The following is an 8,514-nucleotide window of genomic DNA, read 5'->3' as shown; positions in this document are numbered from 1 at the left end:
GGGGGAGGGCTAGCCCCTCCCTCTTTCCCCTACACATGAAAGAAAGGAAAGGGGGAGGGGCGCCTCCCCTCCTGCCTTCTCCCCAGGCGCCAAAGAAGGAAGGTGGGGCGCGGCCAGGGCCGGAGCCCAGGGCGGACGCAGGCTCTCTTGGGGGCGTCGTAGGCTGCCTCCCCTCCTCCCCCACTTATATATATGAGAGGAGGGAGAGGGGCAACACACACCACGATCCCCAAGCCGTGTGTGGCGCCCCGTCTCCCTCTATTTCTAGTTCCTCCTCCGTCCACGTCTGTTGTGCTTGGCGAAGCCCTGCGAATAGTTTCTCCACCACCGTCACCATGCCGTCGTGTTGCCGGAACTCATCTAATACTTCGCCTCTCTTGCTGGATCGAGAAGGCGAGGACGTCATCGAGCTAAACGTGTGCTGAACGTGGAGGTGCCTTACATTCGGTACTTGACCAGGACGGATCGTGAAGCTGTACGACTACATCAACCGCGTTGATAAACGCTTCTGCTAGCGATCTACAAGGTACATAGATGCTCTCCCCCTCGCGTAGCTATGCATCTCCATGGATAGATCTTGCGTGTGCGTAGAATTTTTTTTGTTTTCCATGCAACATTCCCCAACAGTAGGCTAATTCTGGTTAACACAGTGATCAGAGCTAGACCCACACACCACATGCTGGTGGCAGATGCACCAAAATGGGCTCTAGATCACGTGGACAAAGGCTACCGGGCATTCTTTTGGGCGGGCTCGGAGCATATTCATGGAGGCAAGTGTCTTGTTTCTTGGCAAAGGGTTTGCCAGCCCAAGCAACTTGGCCGTCTGGGAGTGCTAGACCTTAACAAACATGGGCTGGCTTTGAGGCCGAGATGGGAATGGCCTAAACGCACTGACGAGGCTAGACCCTGGCAGGGCTTGCCGCTGGCAATGGATGCCAAAGTGCAGGCGGCTTTCAACAACATAGTTCATTGGAAGTTGGGAAACGGAGAGCGAGTACTATTTTGTAAGGATCATTGGATTGATGGATCATCTATGGAAGAGCTTGCACCCTTGGTCTTTGCGCGAGTCCACACGCAAGTGGTGAATAGGCGCACTGTCCGTGAGGCACTGCTCTCCCATCAATGGGCAAATGACATTAGTAGAGATCTCTTTGTGGATGGGATGTTATAGATCATCTATCTTTGGGAGATTATGATCAACATGGTCCTTGATCTGGTGCAAAGTGATGCCCCTATATGTTGATGGAACAACAGTGACTCTTACACCTCGAGATCTACATATGACATGTTGTGGCATGGTAGTGTTCGCTTCACCCCGGCTTCGGCAATCTAGAAATGTTGGGCGCCCCTATCTTGTAAGCTGTTCATGTGGCTTGCTACACAATACCGGCTTTGGACGATGTATCGACAGCTATGCCATGGACTGCAAGACCAAGCCTCCGCTTGCTACATCTGCGCTCAAGAGGAAGACTTGGTTGATCACATCTTGCTCCACTGCATCTTCGCTCAACAAATTTGGCACTGTTGTTTCCTCCGGGCCAGGATCAACATCATCTTGGTACCAACGACGAATGACAAGATTGCAGAGTGGTGGTTGCAAGCTCGAAAGCAAATGCCGAAGAAAAACAGAAAGGGCTTTGACTCGGTCGTAATGCTCATTTGTTGGAGCCTTTGGAAGCATCGCAACAGATTAGTGTTCGGTCCGACGAGAGAGGTCTCGACAGTCATCAACTTCACCTGTCGGATCTTTGATGGTCTACGTTCTTGGGTTAGGGCGGGAGGACACGGAGTAAACATCTTCTGTGAGTAGTAGAGTAGAGTTTTACAAGTGGAGTACGGAGGGCTGGTTGGTGACCACGAGTGTGGTACCAGGGCCTTGTTGTAATCATCAACTTCTTGTACATATTTCTGCCTTCTATAAAGCTAAGGTACGCGATTGCCTACTCTACAAAAAATTGTACCACCGGATGAAGCTATACGAAAATATGTTATTGTGTCACTGCTCTCTATTTTATAATATTAAAGTGGGTTCAGTCATGTTATTCAATGGGACATGGGCCAACCACTACTGGACTGTTGGACCGTCTCCATGTCCCTAAAAATAGCAGCGGGGCCAACGGCCACGGGCCCGGGCTAGGGCAGGCCAAACCATTCCCATCATAATTAGACATCATAGAAAATGTTTGTATTATTCTTCTTTGACAAGAATGATCACCAAAAATGTGAGATTCTTAGTCTAACAAAACTCATTTCGAATTTCAAACTACTTCTAATCATTTTCCGCTTTCTAGTTTTAGTTTACAAAAGATGGGAAAGCTAAAAAGGACTAACAAATTCCTGGGTCCGGTACAGACCAGAAAGCAGCCGGAGTAGCAAGGATGAAAGCTCGTCGAGACAGCCGTGCTCTCGCACATTCTGCTACGACAGCACCCCCACTTCACTCTGCTGTGCTTTCTCCACCGAGCTGTCTCTTCCACTCAAGCCACAACGGCACCATCCGCGTCTGATGACCCACAAGTATAGGGATCAATCGTAGTCCTTTCTATAAGTAAGAGTGTCGAATCCAACAAGGAGCAGAAGGAAATGACAACTGGTTTTCAGCAAGGTATTCTCTGCAAGCACTGAAATTATAAGTAATGAGTAGCTTGATAGCAAGATAATTTGTAATGAACAAGTAACGGTAACAACAAATAATATGCAGCAAGGTACCCCAATCCTTTTGTGGGAAAGGACAGGCCAAAACGGTCTCTTATGATAAGCAAAAGCGTTCTTGAGGGTACACAGGAATTTCATCTAGTCACTTTCATCATGTTGGTTTGATTTGTGTTCGCTACTTTGATAATTTGATATGTGGGTGGACTGGTGCTTAGGTGCTGTTCTTACTTGAACAAACATCCTACTTATGATTAACCCCCTCGCAGACATCTGATGTCTACTACGCAACCTTCTTCTTGTAGACTCGTGTTGGGCCTCCAAGCGCAGTGTTTTATAGGACAGTAGCAAATTTCCCTCAAGTGGATGACCTAAGGTTTATCAATCTGTGGGAGGCATAGGATGAAGATGGTCTCTCTCACAACCCTACAACCAAATAGCAAAGAGTCTCTTGTGTCCCCAACACACCCAATACAATGGTAAATTGTATAGGTGCACTAGTTCGGCGAAGAGATGGTGATACAAGCGTAATATGGATGGTAGATATAGGTTTTTGTAATCTGAAAATATAAAAACAGCAAGGTAACAAGTGGTAAAAGTGAGCGAAAACGGTATTGCAATGCTTGGTAACCAGGCCTAGGGTTCATACTTTCACTAGTGCAAGTTCTCTCGACAATGATAACATAATTAGATCATATAACAATCCCTCAACATGCAATGAAGAATCACTCCAAAGTTCATATCGCGGAGAACATAAGATGAAATTGCTTGTAGGGTACGAAACCACCTCAAAGTTAATGTTTCCAATCAATCCATTGGGCTATTTCTACAAGTGTCACAAACAGCCCTAGAGTTCGTAGTAAAATAAAACCATATGACACACATCAATCAACCCTAATGTCGCCTAGATACTCCAATGTCACCACAAGTATCCGTGGGTCAATTATACGATATGCATCAAACAACTTCGGATTCATAATATTCAATCCAACACAAAGAACTTCAAGAGTATCCCAAGATTTCTATCAGAGAAAGGAATATGAAAACGCGTACTAACCCCTATGCATAGATTACCCCAATGTCACCACGGGAATCTGCAAGTTGATAAGCAAAACATACATCAAGTGGAACAATAGAACATCCCATTTTCACCACGGATATCCCATCGCAAGACATACATCAAGTGCTCTCACATCCAAAGATTCAATCCGACATAACAAAACCTCAAAGGAAAAGACTCAATTCATCACAAGGAGATACAGGGGGAGAAACACCATAAGATCCAACTATAATAACAAAGCTCGCGGTACATCAAGATTGTGCCAAATCAAGAACACAAGAGAGAGAGAGAGATCAAACACATAGCTACTACTACATACCCTCAGCCCCAAGGGTGAACTACTCCCTCCTCGTCATGGAGACCGCCGGGATGATGAAGATGGCCACCGGTGATGGTTTCCTCCTTCGACAGGGTGACGGAATGGGCCCCCGATTGTTTTTTCGTGGCTACAGAGGCTTGCGGCGGCAGAACTCCCGATCTAGGTTTGTTTCTGGGGGTTTCTGGATTTATAGGAATTTTTGGCATTGGTTTCAAGTCAGGGGGGGGTCCAGAGTCAGCGACAAGGCAGGGGGGCGCGCCCTAGGGGGTGGGCGCACTCTCCACCCTTGTCGCTGACTCGGGACTCTTCTAGCCCAACTCTTGTGCTTCGGGGGCTTCTTCTGGTCCATAAAAAATTACCATAAATTTCAGCTCGTTTGGACTCCGTTTGATATTCCTTTTCTGCAAAACTCAAAAACAAGGAAAAAAACAGAAACTAGCACTGGGCTCTAGGTTAATAGGTTAGTCCCAAAAATAATATTAAATAGCATATAAAACATCCAAGATGGATAATATAATAGCATGGAACAATAAAAAATTATAGATACATTGGAGACGTATCAGCATCCGCAACTACGAGTAAATTAAGATAAAATCAAACCATAGCATTAAAATTTTGGATCCAAATCAGTCCCTTACGAAGTAGCGCATAGACTAGGGTTTAAGCTTCTGTCACTCTCGCAACCCATCATCTAATAACTACTCCACGATGCATTCCCTTAGGCCCTAACATGGTTAAGTGCCATGTAGTCGATGCTCACATGACACCACTAAGGGAATCACAACATACATACCATCAAAATATCGAACACATATCAAGTTCACATGGTCACTTGCAACAAGATTTCTCCCGTGACCTCAAGAACAAAAGTAACTACTCACAAATGATAATCATGCTCAAGATCAGAGGGGTATTAAATAGCATAATGGATCTGAACATATAATCTTCCACCAAATAAACCATATAGTAATCAACTACAAGATGTAATAAACACTACTAGTCATCCACAAGCACCAATCTAACTTTCCGATACAAAGATTGAACACAAGAGATGAACTAGGGTTTGAGAGGGGATGGTGCTATTGAAGATGTTGATGGAGATTGCTCTCCCCAAGATGGGAGAGTTGTTGGTGATGATGATGACGATGATTCCCCCCTCCGGGAGAGAAGTTCCCCCGTTGGAATCGCTCCGCTAGAGGGCAAAAGAGCTCCTGCCCAAGTTCCGTCTCGATACGGCGGCGCTTCGTCCCAAAATTCCTCTCCTTATTTTTTCTAGGTAAAAATGACTTATATACCAGAAGAGGGGCACCAGAGGTGGGCCGAGAAGGGCACAACCCAGCAGGGCGCACGTGGGGGCCCTGGCGTGCCTAGGTGGGTTGTGCCCACTAGGTGGCCCCCTTTGGTAGTTATTTGCTCCAATAATTCTTAAATATTCCATAAAAATTCTTCGTGAAGTTTCAGCTCATTTGGAGTTATGCAGAATAGGTGGCCTGACGTAGCCTTTTTAGGTCTAGAATTCCAGCTGCCGGTATTCTCCCTCTTTGTGTGAACCTTGCATATTATGAGAGATAAGGCATTAGAATTACTCCATAAAGCATTATTATGCATAAAAACATCATAAATGACAGTAGGAAAACATGATGCAAAATGGACGTATCAACTCCCCCAAGCTTAGACCTCGCTTGTCCTCAAGCGAAAACCGAAAACGAAAAACATTTCCACATGCTTAGAGAGAGAGGTGTCGATAAAAAACAAAATACGGACATAGAAGCATCATGTATATTATTATAACAACAACAAACTTTATTATAGAACTTTTATCACATAAATTTTATCATAAACTTCTCATGAACAAGTAACAATTCATCATAACATCGAAGTATAAAGCATAAACTCTATTGAAAACCAACAAACTATGTTCTCAGTCAACTTAGCAACTACAATTCGCCATCTTTTCTGGAAGGGTCACGTATCGGGGCCTTTTAGCAAGTCCACCTACTCAACCATCATATAGTCTTCTATGATTGCTAACACTCACCGCATACACATGAGCAAAAAGTTTCGACCGAACACATAGAAATATAGGGGCTTATAGTTTCGCCTCCCAACATATTCACCTCAAGGGTGATGTCAACAATAATAACTCATGCCCACCCATATCCAACTGGATATATGTTCCTACATCTTTTCCTCACCACATGGTGCTTGCCGAAAGAGAAAAATAAAAAGGGAAAGAGAGAAGCTTTGACTCTTGCATAAAAGTAAATAGATAAAAGTAAAAGATAAGCCCTTCGCAGAGGGAAGTAGAGGTTGCCATGTGCTACCTCTTGAGCACTGTGTTGGTTTTCCCTTGAAGAGGAAAGGGTGATGCAGCAAAGTAGCATAAGTATTTCCCTCGGTTTTTGAGAACCAAGGTATCAATCCAGTAGGAGGCTACGCGTGAGTCCCTCACACCTACACAAAACAAATAAATCCTCGCAACCAACGCGATAAGGGGTTGTCAATCCCTTCACGGTCACTTACGAGAGTGAGATCTGATAGATATGATAGGATAATATTTTTGGTATTTTTATGATAAAGATGCAAAGTAAAATAAAAGCAAAGTAAAAAGCAACGGAAATAACTAAGTGTTGGAAGATTAATATGATGAAGATAGACCCGGGGGCCATAGGTTTCACTAGTGGCTTCTCTCAAGAGCATAAGTATTTTACGGTGGGTGAACAAATTATTGTTGAGCAATTGACAGAATTGAGCACAGTTATGAGAATATCTAGGTATGATCATGTATATAGGCATCACGTCCAAGACAAGTAGACCGACTCCTGCCTGCATCTACTACTATTACTCCACACATCAACCGCTATCCAGCATGCATCTAGAGTATTAAGTTCATAAGAACAGAGTAACGCCTTAAGCAAGATGACATGATGTAGAGGGATAAATTCATGCAATATGATAAAAAACCCCATCTTGTTATTCTTGATGGAAACAATACAATACATGCCTTGCTGCCCCTACTGTCACTGGGAAAGGACACCGCAAGATTGAACCCAAAGCTAAGCACTTCTCTCATTGCAAGAAAAACCAATCTAGTAGGCCAAACCAAACTGATAATTCGAAGAGACTTGCAAAGATAACCAATCATACATAAAGGAATTCAGAGAAGATTCAAATATTGTTCATAGATGAACTTTGATCATAAACCCACAATTCATCGGTCTCAACAAACACACCGCAAAAGAAGATTACATTGAATAGATCTCCATGAGAGAGGGGGAGAACATTGTATTGAGATCCAAAAAGAGAGAAGAAGCCATCTAGCTAATAACTATGGACCCGAAGGTCTGAGGTAAACTACTCACACATCATCGGAGAGGCTATGGTGTTGATGTAGAAGCTCTCTGTGATCGATGCCCCCTCCGGTGGAGCTCCGGAACAGGCCCCAAGATGGGATCTCGTGGGTACAGAAGGTTGCGGCGGTGGAATTAGGTTTTTGGCTCCGTCTCTGATCATTTGGGGGTACGTAGGTATATATAGGAGGAAGGAGTATGTCGATGGAGCAACAGGGGGCCCACGAGGGTGGAGGGCGCGCCTGGGGGGGGGGGGTAGGCGTGCCCCTACCTCATGGCCTCCTCTTTTGTTTCTTGACGTAGGGTCCAAGTCCTCTAGATCATGTTCGTTCCGAAAATCACGTTCCCGAAGGTTTCATTCCGTTTGGACTCCGTTTGATATTCTTTTTCTGCGAAACTCTGAAATAGGCAAAAAAACAGCAATTTTTGGTTGGGCCTCCGGTTAATAGGTTAGTCCCAAAAATAATATAAAAGTGAATAATACAGCCCAATAATGTCCAAAACAGAATATATTATAGCATGGAGCAATAAAAAATTATAGATTACGTTGGAGACGTATCAAGCATCCCCAAGCTTAATTCCTGCTCGTCCTCGAGTAGGTAAATGATAAAAACAGAACTTTTGATGCGAAATGATACTTGGCATAATTTCAATGTAATTCTTCTCATTGTGGCATGAATGTTCAGATTTGATATGATTCAAGATAGAAGTTTAATATTGACATAAAAACAATAATATTTCAAGCATACTAACTAAGCAATTATGTCTTATCAAAATAACATAGCCAAAGCAAGTTATCCCTACAAAATCATATAGTCTGGCTATGCTCCATCTTCCCCACACAAAGTATTCATATCATGTACGACCCCGGTTTTAGCCAAGCATTGGTTCATACTTTTAACGCGCTTCAGCTTTTTCAACTCTTACGCAATACATGAGCGCAAGCCATGGATATAGCACTATGGTGGAATAAGGTATAATGGTAGGGGTTATGTGGGAAGACAAAAAAAAGGAGAAAGTCTCACATCAACGAGGCTAATCAACGGGCTATGGAGATGCCCATCAATTGATGTTAATGCGAGGAGTAGGGATTGCCATGCAACGGATGCACTAGAGCTATAAGTGTATGAAAG

Source organism: Aegilops tauschii, chromosome 7 (genome assembly GCF_002575655.3).
Source record: "Aegilops tauschii subsp. strangulata cultivar AL8/78 chromosome 7, Aet v6.0, whole genome shotgun sequence".
NCBI lineage: Eukaryota > Viridiplantae > Streptophyta > Magnoliopsida > Poales > Poaceae > Aegilops > Aegilops tauschii.
Note: the sequence above shows the minus strand (reverse complement) of the source record.